Below are 15,565 nucleotides of genomic sequence, written 5' to 3' on the forward strand. Positions count from 1 at the left end.
AGTGATGGGAAGTTCTGTATATATATATATTGTATAATATATAGGAAAGTTAAGTGTAGTTAGAATATAAACTGTTAGAAACTTTCATGTGTTTCAAGGTATGTATTAATAAGTGATGGGAAGTTCTGTATATATATATATTGTATAATATATAGGAAAGTTAAGTGTAGTTAGAATATAAACTGTTAGAAACTTTCATGTGTTTCAAGGTATGTATTAATAAGTGATGGGAAGTTTTGTATATATATATTGTATAATATATAGGAAAGTTAAGTGTAGTTAGAATATTAACTGTTAGAAACTTTCATGTGTTTCAAGGTATGTATTAATAAGTGATGGGAAGTTTTGTCTACGTAGGGAATCTTACAGTTACCATCTCAGTTGTTAATGATAAATAGGATTTCAGTGAATCAGGCAATAAAATACATTGTTTGTATAACCTTACTGTTACTGACCAATCATACAAATCACAGGCAGTTGAGAACCGCGATTGGTTTAGTAATTAATTTTATGTTACTGAAGGATATTTCAACTTGTAGCATCTTTATGGGAACAGATACCCTGTTACCTTAAAGTTGAAAACACGACAAAATAAACGTGTAGTGGAATTAAAATATTTATAAAAATATAAGGTTTTATATAGAAAGTTTAACAGCTTATACATTTTGTTTTAAAATGGCAGACATTTATAATAGTTTTGTAAAATGTTAACTTTTGTGAAACTGAAATAGTGTTTTCTTGGAACAAATATACAAATAAAATAAACACGCATACACTTGTTAGCATGCTGTTTGACAACCTTTATCTCTAGATATCAATGTTTATATAGTAGTGGACACAGTAACAATAGAACAAAATTTTATATGAAAAATAGAAATAGCAAGTTAAAATGATGAATTTTAAGTTCTGGAAAACTTATTTCCATTTAACAAAACTGGTAAATCAGTTCATATAATTTCTTGTATCCTGAGACTGGTTATTTCCAGTTAGTATATTAACATTTAGATACTTTTCATGTTATGGTGATTATAAGAACGCATAATTGAGAGCAAAGGAGAATATGTTATATGTTAGTCACATTACATATGTCATCTCAGGTGTTGAAGAGGCCTCTCGTCAAACACTAGCAATATAGTTAATACGTCAAAAGGTTTCTGATGTATTAACCAGTCAGTGAGACCCCAGCAGTACAGCGGTATGTCTACGGACTCACACCACTTAACGCAAACTATAACATCATACTTTAGACGAAACTTTGTATAAATCCAACCATATATAAAAGAGAAACAAAAACGGGAGAGATAAATAAAACCAAATCACAAACTACTGACGATATCCTGAGGTATTCCGATGTTTGTTTCATCGAGTTCTCTATATGTGTTAACAACTCCCTCTGTTAGCGAATAAACAATTAAACTGTTTCGATATATTTCACTGTAATTGTTTGTTTTGAATTTCGCGCAAAGTTACATAAGGGCAATCTGCGCTAGCCGCCCCTAATTTAGCAATGTAATTTGATAATGTAGGTCCGTAAACTTTTAGTTAAACCACCGAGGAACAAAGAGTGTAGTGTTCACTTTTAGAAATAAAATAATCAGCCTTATCTTTCTCCACTTATGTACTGTACCTTTTGTTAAGACAGTGTAATATTATTTTATATGTATCTACAAAACTAGTTTAGAATTAACGAACTTTCTTCTACAAGTACTAAATAAACTATTATTTTACAATTGAACAAACATCATTTTTGGGAAAGTACAAAACCTCTAGCAATAGAAAAGTTAGATTGGCCTAAAACAACGAATTAAATTCCTACTAATGCATTTTATTTTAAAAGGAAGTCCATGTTTAAGAGAGTTGTCGTTATTTCAAACTATTAAATCTCATTATTACAATTTTGAAAAAGGTAAAACTTATTAATTTCAACTGTGCGATTAGGCGTCGGGAATGGATTGTTTCTGCTTTCTAGAAAAAGCTAGACAGTTACAGCTGAAAGGAGCTTGATCGATGTTCAACACGTGTCCTAAAGACACGCTTCCAAAACTATAGCTTTAATATATTTCTGCTCCTTCACCATTGTTAGTTTCTTTTGTTACTCAAGAGTGTTACATGCAAAGTAAAATTTGCTTTGCAGGTATAAGTTTTTATCACAGAAATGAAGACTAATACTTATAACGTATACTGAGAGTTTTCAAGATGCCAGAGACATACACAAGACCTATCGATACAGTCTTCTCGATGTCTTCATGGTAAGTACTTTTACGTCAATCTTTTATGAACCTTCATTTAATACCTAGTGGTTAAATCTATACCAAATGATTTGAAAGAATGCTAAATATTATTTATTAAGATATTAAAACACTGTCAACGTTAACCAATAAGAATTTGGTTCTAAACAACCATCAATTGGAATGTCGTCTATTAAAGAAGAACGTTTTAGTTGTAATAACACCTCCACATGAATGATAACAAGTTTCTAACAGAACACGATTCAGTTTTTATTACTTAACCAAACATAAGATTTTTCTTTGAAACTACAATAAATTAGAATATGTCGCTCAGTGTTTCACATGTGTTTCTATAACTCAAATCTATATAAACCAATAATCTACAACAATATTGTACATTGAAATTATGTAAATTTCCCTCATGCAATCAGGGGTTCGATACCTCTCCTAGCAGATATCCCGATGTGACTTTGCTATAATAAAACACACATATACGCTCTCATGCAAAGAGCCTGAAGTTTTTCTATAGTTCCCAGTAATGTGTGAAGCCAGTAAGGGAAAGTGAAATAAAATATTTTATTAAATAAAAATTAATGACAATTAGTTGTTGTTTTCGTTTAACACTTTAATTGTTAAAACATTATTGAAGTTGTTCTTTCGTTTCTTCATATCAAAATATGGAAAAATACAGTTGCAGGCATAGTGCGTGTTACTGTTAAAGTGATGTGGTTTGTTTTGTTTTGGATTTCGCGCAAAGCTACACGAGGGTCATCTACACTAGCTGTCCCTAATTTAGCAGTGTAAAACTAGAGGAAAGGCAGCTAGTCATCACCACCCACCGCCAACTATTGGGCTACTCTTTTAGCAACTGCTCCCACGGCTGAAAGGACAACCATGTTTGGTTCGATGGAGACTCGAACCCGCAACCCTCATATTACGAGTTGACCACCCCAGCCACTTGGTCATTCTGGGCATATTCACGTTTATAAAGAACATTCATGCAGGAATTTTCTCTGATTTCTTGATTTCTTCCCATGGAGTAAACTGCATTTCCGTTGGGTTTTTTCAGTGACTTTGTGATAGGATCATTGTCTGACGGTTGTTCACTTTCTAATGTCAGTGAAACAACTTCCTCTACTATAGCAGTCACTAGGTCAATATTCAAACTCTTTAATAGCGATTAACTTAAGTCAGTCTAGAAAAAATCTTCAAGTACTTACAATGGTTATTTCCTCACTCAGAGTTGCTGGTTTTCTTTATAATTCACTTTGTCCATCTCAACCTTGATTTTTATCTATTACGTCAACATTATTATTGGTAATTAATATAATTAATTCTGACTGAAATGAACAAGAACGATCTAGTTCCGGTTTTCTTGGTTACATTTACAAAAAGTGTGTGTATATATATATATATATATATATACATATGTTTATTTTTAAAATTAATATTTATCTTACAAAAGCTACTTTTTAAGTAGAGTTTAATTTATATTTATTTTGTGCTTTGCACAAGTCCCTTGTTGTCCCTAAACATTATATTGTGACTTTTTATCTTTATATTCCATGGTATAGAGTAGTCCAAGAGTTCACGAATGATGATGTTAACAAGCTGCCTCATTTATAGTGTATTAACTTCAAAATTAAGGACGGCCGAACATCCACAAATAAATAAACATATGGGTAGTGATAGTCACTTTGGACAAGTTTACATTATCAAGGTGACTGAACAACGTGATATTTACTGTCTGGAACACAATAGTAACAAATTGAGTCTGAAGAGTATCTCAGTATAACCAATCTTACTGGTGTCTTCACATTCACGAGAACTTCAAACAGAACTCTCCAGTAAAACTAATGTCTTTTGTGGCAAATAAACTATATTTTTTGCTGTACTTGTTAAGACAAAATAAATATAAAAATGGGAATTTAAAAATATGCAAATATGTATTGTAATCAAAACAAGGAAACCGGATTGGAGATACTGTAAATATTATTTACTGAAACTAGAAACCCTCATTTTGGTTCTATACTGTTACCTTTAATTATATTTGGTGTTTTTAAAATGAACTTTTTTTCCTAATTTTTTTATAACGTCTATTTGCAGATTTTTAAATTTCCAGTTTTTACTTATTTTGTATACTGGATTATGAACAAAGGATTAGAGGGTAAGGTAGCAAACTTTATACACTGTAATGATAATAAGCATAACTAATACCTCGTTGACTTGATACGGTTCGTGATTATTTACTGCACTATTGACTATTTGATCGCATTTGTTTGAAATATAAAATGTTAAACTGCAGATGGAGATTTGTTTGAGAATATAGTGAGCATCAATAGCTGCCGTGTAACGACATTATCTTTATGTACGTATAGTAAAGGAAAACTGTATACAAGACACAACCTCCACTACGTGAGTATTACATTTTACAAGTACAATAGCAGTCTTTCAAATGAAACATGTAAGACTAAAATGTTACTATAAATATTTCTTCGTGTCTTTTAAAGTAATTATCCTACGATGTGTATAATAAAATTTGATACTATGTATATTGATTTATTTACTACTTCTCTTCATATATATAAGGGCTGGCTACTTAAAAACACCAACTGTTTGTTTGGAATTAAACAGAAAATTACATGGGCACCACGGGTATCGAAACTCGGTTTCTGGCGTTATAAATTCGTAGATGAACCGCTGTGCCACTAGAGGTGACCAAGCGTATAATGTAGAAAGCATTTAGTATCTACATGTTACGATCATATAAATATATTTATCTGTTATGGGCTGATAATTCTTCTTTCACCTTATATTTAACATTTTTAAATGGGTCGTTTTGTACTGCTTTTATTTTTTATGTATTTTTATACATGTTTATTCTTAGTAATAAACAAACAAAGGTTTTAAAGTGTTTGTTCAACTGAGCTGAATATTTACTATTTAAATTGTTTCTCGTCGTCACATTTTATGTGGTTTTGTTGTGATTCATTTTATAAAACACTACTGTGGTTCATGATAAAATTTGTTTATTATGATTGTGCTTGCTCTCTTTATTTATAGTAGTTTCTATTTCTCTCTTAGTCCAATAATATAAAATTAAAAATCTCCCATTATTTACCATATCTTCATTGCCATTCAAATCAGAAATCAGAACAATATAAAAATACAATACTAGAAACATTGTTTTACGTGTATCATTTCTGTAACTGACCAACTGTAGAACAATTAGAAGTAATGTATTGTTGTCTTTTCTTTCCCTCCGTAGCTTCCTGGTTTATCAACACGTACTTGATTATTCTATTATTCTCTGTGAAGAAGACACTATATGTATTATTTATACACTGTTCTGTCTGAAGAAGTACATAATTTTATTCAAGTTTCATTTTTCAAATGAATTTAAAATTTTATATATTTTAGTTTGTGTGTTACTAAAATAAAATCTGGTCCTCTAATTAAAATAAAGCTTCTTGGTGTGGTAATTTTATTTTTATGTCATATTATCTGTCGTACATTATGCAAGTGCTCTACAAACTTCACCCCTACATCACTTACTAGTAAGGTTGGTATTGAACCCTGGATATCCCGTACAAAGGCCAAGTGGTTTACCTACTGAGCTAACGTACTGGATATTCGATAACTAAGTACAAAGTTATTGGGCAGTTTCCTACTCAATGTTATGTATCTATAAATTGTATTTTAGTTGTCTTCTACTCGCTATGGTACGTCAACCTATATCCATACAGGATTTTAAAATGTTTAGTATTTCCGCTATTAATTTATCTTTCTTAATTACTCAGTAGATAAATCGTATAAAATACTAAAAACAAATATCTAGTCCAATCTATCGGTAAGTTCGTCAACTGTATTTGAGAAATATCAGTTTTGGAAGATTATTCACCCATCAGCTACCTTGAAAATACATCAGCGATATATCTTTAATACCTTTGAAATCCCAACTGTACTTATATTCAACATCAATAGTTTCAAGCTCTTGATTAATAATAATTTATCTTTATTAACCATTTTATGATAACTAATTCTGCTGTTCTACCGACGTGGTTTGGTTTGAATTTCGCGCAAAGCTAAAGGTGGGCTATCTGCGCTACCCGTGCCTAATTTAGCAGTGTAAGACTAGAGGGAAGGCAGTTAGTCTCGAGTTAGTATCTGTGAGCTCCATTCACCCACTACATCCTCACTTAAAAATAAAGAAGTCGTGTAACAGCACGTACTATCAGCCGAAGTTCCAACAGTTAAGCTAAACCAACCACTCGGCCTGCCTCCTCACCGTTACGTGATTGGTGAAGTCTTGGAGGATATTTTTGGAGTAACTAACAACAGGTTGGATAAAATAAAGAAAGAAGTTGAGGTAGAGAAGTTAGTTTAAGGTTCTATAGGTAGGGTAAGTAGAAAATAAAATTAAATAAGTAACTATGGCTATTGCTGGCATAGACACAACTACTACCAGAAGGGATGATGATAATGTGAAAGGTGTGCCAGATACAGCCACTCAAGTAGGTTCGTAAGGCACTAGACACAACTACTACCAGAAGGGATGATGATAATGTGAAAGGTGTGTCAGATCCACTCACTCAAGTAGGTTCGTGAGGCACTAGACATCACTACTTCCAGAAGGGCTGATGATAATGTGGAAGCTGTGCCAGATCCACCCACTCATGTGTGTTCGTGAAGTACTAGATATTACTACTACCAGAAGGACTGATGATAATGTGGGAAGCTGTGTTAGATCCACCTACTCAAGTAGGTTCGTGAGGCACTACACACTTAACGGGCACGATACCGTTTTTTCACTGTAAGCTCGACGAGGATGTCGAAAGTTTTATAGAAGCATTAAATGAAGCTGTTAGAATATCTGGTTGGACTGACGCACAGAAATCAGACATCTTGAGACTAAGAACAGCAGTAGAACCAAAACGGTTCATTGAGGCATTGCGTGAAACTGTAGATTTTCAGTTTGTAACACGTATGTTAAAAGAGGGATATGGTAAACGAGAAACACCAAGCACAGTCATGGCACAATTACGAAATATGAATCAAGAAAAAGGCGAGTCTGTTCGAGTGTTTGGACATAAGCAACAAGAACTAGGTAATAGATTACGTAGAACTTAGATTAGATGATGATCCAAGATACACTAAAGTCTGAGTATGAGTGAAGGTCGTTTAGCGATAGAGCTCGCAGTGATGTTAATGAATCCAATACCCCACGAGCAACCTCATTAGATTTAATCGAGGAAACAAGAGAGCAACAGATACACAGGCACAAGCTGTCTGTAATAAGTATGATAAGTAAGAGTGCAAATGAAAAAGTAAACTGGCGAAGCGGACAAAATAAATGCGAGGACTTGCAGTGTTTTAAATGGGGTGAGGTTGGCCACATAGCAAAAAATTGTTTCATAAAACAAAATAAAAATGAGCCTGTGAGTTGTTTTAACTGTTGTATTTTACGTTTAGTGAGGATTTTACAGGAAGGGTTAATTCAGAAGTAGAAGATCTTAGTTGGACGATATCTTGTTGAGATAGAAGATTTGTTATTAGGATTAAAGGATATTAAAGATAACGTTTAGATTTCAGATTTGACTCAACAGAAACGTGGTTTAATACAAGCAGGTGGAAATGTTCTGAAAGTTTTGTTCGGAACCACAACCACAGATGATTTACGTGAATTAAACAAGAAAGCATAACATCAAATCTAGTATCCAGAGAAATTATTCATTTAATAGGTGAAAAGATGATTATAATGAATTCATTAAACCAGACACTTGAATTACATAAACAGGAAATTAAAAGCGTATCTATATAGAGCATTAGTAAATATTACTAACAGTTTGACACATACTAGAATAATACAGACTGAGTTTCATAAGGCAGGAATTGAAATGTTAGTTTTCAATTCTAGAATTCATACTTTCAGTTGAAAATAGTGGGACTGAGTTAGCTAAATCAGTACAAGCATTGTATGTAGCTGCAGACAGAAAGTTGAGTTCATACTTTATGCCTCCAAGTAAATTAGAAAAAGTATTAGACGATGTTGAAAGTGAGTTACCTCCGTACTTACAATCTCTAATTCCTACACATAGTAAAGAGATTTACATGTATTATAGATAGAGTGATGTAAAAACAGCCGCAGTAAAGTATACACAAAGAATGTTCATAGAGATACCTTTGAAAGCAAACGATAGAATGTTTAAATTATATAAAATCATACCCTAATCATTAGCATTGAGCCATTCATTAGCTCTAACTATAGAAAATAACAACCATTATCTTGCATTGTCAATTGATCAACGTACTTATGTGGAAATGACAGAAGAAGATATGCTAAGCTGTGTAGAAGGACCCATTAGAGAGTGTGACCCAACTTAAGTAATTTATTCAGTACCCATTATGACTTGAAGTTATGCAATATTAACTGGACTTTCCTAGGGTGGAGGTCCATTTTGGGCTGTGCTTTAGCCAGTTTACCTGAACTGAGTCATTGTGTGCGGCTCTTAACATTTTTATAATATATCTATTTTTCATCTCCAGTCACTAACCTGTCCAAAAAATGTGAGTTACGTTCACAAGAGTGCAGAGAAGCGCAAATGTCCATTCATGTTCTAAGGTTGGCTTCCAAGTTGTTGCAGATGACAGTGAACTGTTGAATTAAGCTTCTGTGCTAGTTCTTCAAATGCTACAGCACAGTCTTCATCAAGTGCAGCCAGCAGCAAGTCATCATTACACTTAAGCTGTAGTCACCTGATATAAACTTCTAAAACTACGTTCGACGTTTACTTTCATTGAGACAATACACACCATAAACACCTTGATTGTTTCGTGTAGTTTCTACTGCACTATTGCCTTTTTTAAATTCTTGAAGCATTGTATGCGTAATGTGTTCCTCAGACACATCCATCTTCATTAGGGGTTATTTGATTAATGATCTGAAAAAATGGAGTTGGGTTAGTTTCTATTATTTGTCTGGACATTTTTATGCACGTCTTACTACATATTTTAGTCATTAAAACCTTCTACAAAGACAGAAATGATGATGCACTTCTGTATTGAAATTTCGGGCATCACTTGTGAGATGACCTAATAAATTATGAAAAATTTTATTTAGTTCATAATGAATAATAGACAATATTTAAATTATATATGATTACTATAAAACAAACGTTCAGCTGACTTCGTAAAGATAAAAGTTTTTTTCCGTTAGATAAAAAAAGAGTTCACTGGAACAAAATCAACCAAATAAATATTAAAACCATACAAAACACTGTTGTTTTGTATAGTGAAACAATCATTAAGAAACTCTTACTTTACTTGACTTAACATATATAAATATATGGACACATAACTTGTTAGTTGATTTGTTATCTCGAGATACTGATATATATATATATATATATATATATATATGGATTTGGTATTTAGTTGAAACTTCAAAGTATAAACAAGTGTGATGTAGTGTGTGGTTCAGTTCTTTGTTTATTCAATAAAATTTATTCCTGAAGTTGATATGTGTATCATTATATATAATTTCATACGAAATTTATGTTGTTGCTATAAATTTATGTATTAGTGCACAGTTGGTACAATGTATACAATTAGGTTGGCATAGATACATGTAATCTCTTCTCTAAAATGTGTCTTCTCTGAGTGCATGGTTACAAAATCTCAGACATTTTGTACTAGTTCGAACATCGGAGAACCAGTTTGAATCAAGTGACAAAGAACCTCAATAAGATTTTTCATCTTATTTGCATCATGGCACATTTCAGGCTAAATTTGTTTCAAAAGTTGTTACATTTTCCTCCTTAGACCTTTACTCTTTTGCTCTGTCAAAGCCTCCATCACTTGGGAAATGTGTAGCTCACAGTAAAGGTTTTCCAAAATTCTAATCAAGAGTGACAATCGCTCTATTGTCCTGACCTCTTTCAATTTGTTTGCTTGTTTTGTTTTTTGTATTTTTTTAATTTCGCGCAAGGCTACTCGAGGACTATCTGCGCTAGCTGCCCCTAATTTAGCAGTGTAAGACTAGAGGGAAGGCAGCTAGTCATCACCACCCACCGCCAATTATTGGGCTACTCTTTTACCAACGAATAGCGGGATTGACCATTGGCCATTAGTTTCATCTGTCAGAAAAATAACTTTATTCTTCACTTACTTTTTAATGAAATAATTATTGTTTTTATATTGATTTATATAAACATTTCTTTATTAATCACTCTCCAGGTGTTATCTATACTTGATTTATATAAACATATCTTTATTAATCACTCTCCAGGTGTTATCTATACTTTTTTTACTTAAACACCTAAACACAGTTCATAAAAAACACACACATATTTTATCCATTCCAATGTTAAAATACCACTAACACCTTTTCATACACAGTTAAGACATCGGCCATATAGCACGTGAAATGAGACGCTTACAACCCAACACAGAGAAATAAACAATTCCCGGAAAGTCCGATGACCTGTATGACGTTACTAAACTACATCTTTATATATAACTCGTTCAATTGTACTGGACATTCCCAGATTACTTGAGAAGAAGTAAGGTCCACCTTTCAAAACCGCTCGGGTTATAAAGGTTCCTGTTTCAGTTTTAATGGCTATAAAAAGTTATCCCCAGTATAAAAAATAACTAATAGTTATAACACAGATACTCCTGAGCTAAAATGTACTAGTTAGAACACAATAATTCCTTATGTAAAAAATAATTATTTGTTGTATAGTTATTGTTAGGATAAAAGTAATTAATAGTTCTAATTTTCAAGAATGCTTTAAAGTATAATATGTGAAAAAACGAAACAGTTTTTAATAGTAACATTCAACTAACAAATATTATAAATTATTCTATTTTTGTAGCTTTTGTGTTAAGATTTAAAATATATATTTTTGTAGTTCTTGCTGTAATGATAAGTTAGTTGTAATAATTATAAATATTCTGAAGTGGATAGGGAGAGTGTTGATAATCTAGTTTTGTAGGTGTCTGTTAATTTCTAAAATACAATCTATTTCCATTTTCTATTATGAATTATAATCCGAATGGTGATGATTGACAATATGCGTAGGTCACTTTCATTGGTGTCTTCTAAAATCATCTTAAGTTTTTTGTTTGAATTGGTAAGTATAACTGCACTCAACTGTGTTTGTTGATCCTAGTGTTGTACTGTATTTCTATGTTCTTAGTGCCTCTGCTGAAGCCGTCTGGCGAAGGGACCAATGTTATCAAGTTTGCAACTTGGATGAGCATAACGAATAGAAATACACTAACAATAACAATATAAAAAATGAAACTAAGAAAAAAACTTTAAAGAGGTTATAAACAGGTACAGCTTAACTGAATATTTGAAACCACAAAGCAAACTAAGATTCATATTTTTCCTAAAAGTTTTCTTTCAGAGACAATTATTACTAATTCACACCAACAGATGGCATTAAAACATGAATATGTTATATTGCGATCAGTCGGATGATCCAGTTTAAAGGCGGAGCCTATGTACAGTACTATCTCTGCTGCATTGATAAGAAAGACCTCACGTGACATGCTAGTAACTAAGTCTTCTAATAATTGATCAAGCTGATATTTAGGAACGCATACAAGCCAATTATAGTAATATTTTGGAATGTAAACAAGCCTATCTTAACACCCACAGAAATATAAAACTAGTAACAATAAAAATAATTGCCACTAATAAACATCACAGTCAGATTGCTGATCCTCATGTTTATTAATGAGCTACAGAGAACTGTACCGTAATATTTTTTGTATGCTTGGTTTCATGACATTATGATCTGTATTATCTGAAGTATGAGTTCCAGTTTTATATATTTTGTAGCTTGTGTTGCTCTGTATAATAGATATACTTTACATGCAAAATAAATATTATATTGTAAAGCTATAGTTATGTTATTGAATTACAAATTTTCTTAGCTGAGTACATTAAAAAGAGAAACTAAAAAACTCAAATTATTTTCTGATGTATGAGCCTACACAACTTCATCAGCACACAAGATACTGTACAGTCACATTGTTGATCTTCAATTTCACTGTCCGTTTCAACACTTATTATCTTCATTTTGCTTCTGTTTGAACACTGTTGGTCTTCACTTTGACTGACTGTTCCAACACTGTTGGTCTTCACTTTTACTGTGTGCTCCAACACTTGGTTTCCAATTTCACTGCCTATTTTCATTATCTTGGTTTTCACTTCAGTTTCAACACTATTGGTCTTCAGTTTTACTGACTGTTTTCACACTGTTTGTCTTCACTTTTATTGATTGTTTCAACACTATAGGTCTTCACTTTGACTGACTGTTCCAACACTGTTGGTTCAACTTCACTGTCTGTTTCAACATTATTGGTCTTCAGTTTCATTTTATGTTCAAAACTTGATACTCAATTTCACAGACTGTTTTAACACTATTGGTCTTCACAACACTAATGGTTCGTAGTATCAATCTCTTTTCATGTTGTTGGTATTTTCTTTCACTTCTCTTTCGATACTACTGGTCCTCAGTTTCAGCCATTGTTTTCACACTGTTGGTATCCACTTTCATTCGTTGTTTCAAAATTGTTGATCTTCAATTTCACTGTCTGTCTCAACATTATTGTCTTTCTGTTTCAGTGTCTGTTTCAATACTAATGATCTTCAATTTCACTGTTTCAACAGTGTTGTCTTAATTTTCACTCATTTTCAACAGTGTTGATTTTCACTTTCACTCTAAATTTTAAGACTACTGGTTTTAACTTTCATTGACTGTTTCAATAGTATTGGTCTTCAATTTTACTATCTGTGTCAACAGTGTTGGTCTTCACATTCACTCAATGTCTTAACTTTTAATGAATGTTTCAGTGGTGTATGTACATCTTCAATTTAACTTCCATTATGAGCACTATTGGTCTTAGTTTCACTGACGATTTGAACAGTGTTGGTGTTCCTTTTCACTGTGTTCAGCAATATTTGTCTTCACTTTCAATGACTGTTTGAGTAGTGTCAGTCGTCAATTTCACGGTCTGTTTGAAGAGTGTTGGTTTTCACTTTTACTGTCTTTAACACAATTGGTGTTCATTTTAACGACCGTTTCAAGAGTACGTCATCAATTTCATGGTGTGTTTCAGCAGTGTTGGTCTTCACTTTAACTGAATGTCTCAACAGTGCAGGTCTTCAATTTCGCTGTCTGTATCAACATCACTAGTCTCCAATTTCACTGTCTGTTTCAACAATACTGGTCTTCACCTTCACTGACTGTTTCTCCACTACAGGTCTTCAGTTTCACTGACTGTTTTCACACTTTTCGTCTTCACTTTAGCTTCCGTTTCAACACTGTTGGTCTTGAATTCAACTGACTGTTTTCACCCTGTTGGTCTTCACTTTCACTATCCATTCCAACACTGTTAATTTTCAATTTCACTGTCTGTTTCAACACTGTTAGTCTTCACTTTCACTGACTGTTTCAACACTGTTAGTCTTCACTTTCACTGTCTGTTTCAACATTATTGGTTTTCAGATTCACTCTGTGTTCAATATTTGATACTCAAGTAATTACTTTGAGTCATTTCACAGACTGTTTTAACACTACTGGTCTTCAATTTCACACTGTTTCAGTACTATCTGTCTTCAATTTCACACTCTGTTTCAGTACTATCTGTCTTCAATTTCACTGTTGTTTACACAATGTTGGGCTTCACTTTCATTTCCATTTCAACACAAATGATCTTGACTTCCACTAAATGTTTTTTACACTTTTGGTCCTCACTTTCGCTCACTGTTTCAACAATGCTGGTCTTTACTTGCACTGTCTGTTTCTACACTGTTGGTCTTCATTTTCACTGGCTGTTTCAACATTGTTGATCTTCACTTTTACTGACTGTTTCGACACTATTAGTCTTCAAGTTCACTGTTTCAACACTGTTGGTCGTCACTTTCACTGACTGCTCCAACACTGTTCGTCTTCTATTTCACTCTCTCTTTCAATACTATTTGTCTTCAGTTTCACTGTTGTTTCCACACTGTTGGTCTTCAATTTCACTACTGTTTTCACACTGTACAACTTCATCTTTACGGTATGTTTCAGCAATCTTGGTCTTCACTCTGACTTCCATTTCAGTACTATTGGTATTTACTTCATTGTCTGTTTTCACACTCTTGGTTTCCACTTCACTGGCTGTTTCAACACTGTTAGTCAACAACTTCACTGTTTTAACACTGTTGGTCTGCAGTTTCACTGGCTGTTTCAACACTGTTGGTACTTAATTTCACTGTCTGTTTCATTAGTACTGGACTTCAATGTTACTGTCTCTTTCTACACTGTTTGTCTTCATTTTCACTTTTGTTTCAACACTGCTGGTCTTGAGTTTCACTGGCTGTAGCTACACTGTTTCTACACTATTGGTCTTCAATTTCAATGTCTGTTTTAACACTTGGTCTTCAGTTTTATTCACTATTTTCATACTGTTGGTCTTAACTTTCATTGACTGTTTCAACACTGGTGATCTTCAGTTTCACTCTGTGTTCAACACAACTGGTACTCAATTTCAATTACTGTTTTAAAACTATTGGTGTGCAAATTCTATAACTGTTTCAACAGTGTTGGTCTTCAATTTCACTGTCACTTTCATCACTTTTGGTGTTTACTTTAATTGACTGTTTTCACACTGTTTATCTTCACTTTCACTGACTGTGTCAACACTAACGGTCTTTGGAATCAGTCTTCTCTTTCACATTCTATTCTAAAGGTCCTCAGCTAAACTCGCTGTTTACACACTGTTGGTCTTCACTTTCACTGGCTATTTCAACATTGTTGATCTTCAATTTCACTGTTTGTTTCCACAGTGTAGTCGAAATTTTCAGCCTATTTCAACAGTGTTGAACTTCACTTTCACTCAATATTTTAACACTACTGGTTTTCAGTTTCAATGACTGTTTAAATAGTATTGGTTTTCAGATTCACTGTCTGTTTGAACGGTATTGGTCTCTAATATGATTGCCTGCCTCAACAGCATTTGTCTTCACTTTTACTCTACATTTTAACACTACTGGTCTTAACTTCCACTCACTGTTCACACAGTGTTGGTTTCAAGTTCACTGCCTGTTTTCACACTGTTGGTCTTCAATTTCATTGCCTGTTTCAGTATGATTGTTCTTCTCTTTAAGTGTCTGTTTTAACACTAATGGTCTTCACTTTCACTCTATATTTTAGCATTACTGGTTTTCACTTTCAGTCACTGTTTCAACAGTGTTGGTCTTCAATTTTACGGTCTGTGTCAAGAATGTTCGTCTTCACTTTCACTCAATATTTTAACAGTGTAGGTCTTCAATTTCA

General features: G+C 33.0%; 1 long non-coding RNA gene across 4 annotated transcripts in view; it reads right to left on the reverse strand.

The window, feature by feature from the left end:
- Positions 1-15,565, reverse strand: part of LOC143239736 (uncharacterized) — a 570,827-nt gene that overhangs the window by 165,393 nt on the left and 389,869 nt on the right. The gene's annotated exons all lie outside the window — the stretch shown is intronic.

Source organism: Tachypleus tridentatus, chromosome 13, assembly GCF_004210375.1.
Source record: "Tachypleus tridentatus isolate NWPU-2018 chromosome 13, ASM421037v1, whole genome shotgun sequence".
In the NCBI taxonomy this organism is placed as follows: Eukaryota; Metazoa; Arthropoda; class Merostomata; order Xiphosura; family Limulidae; genus Tachypleus; species Tachypleus tridentatus.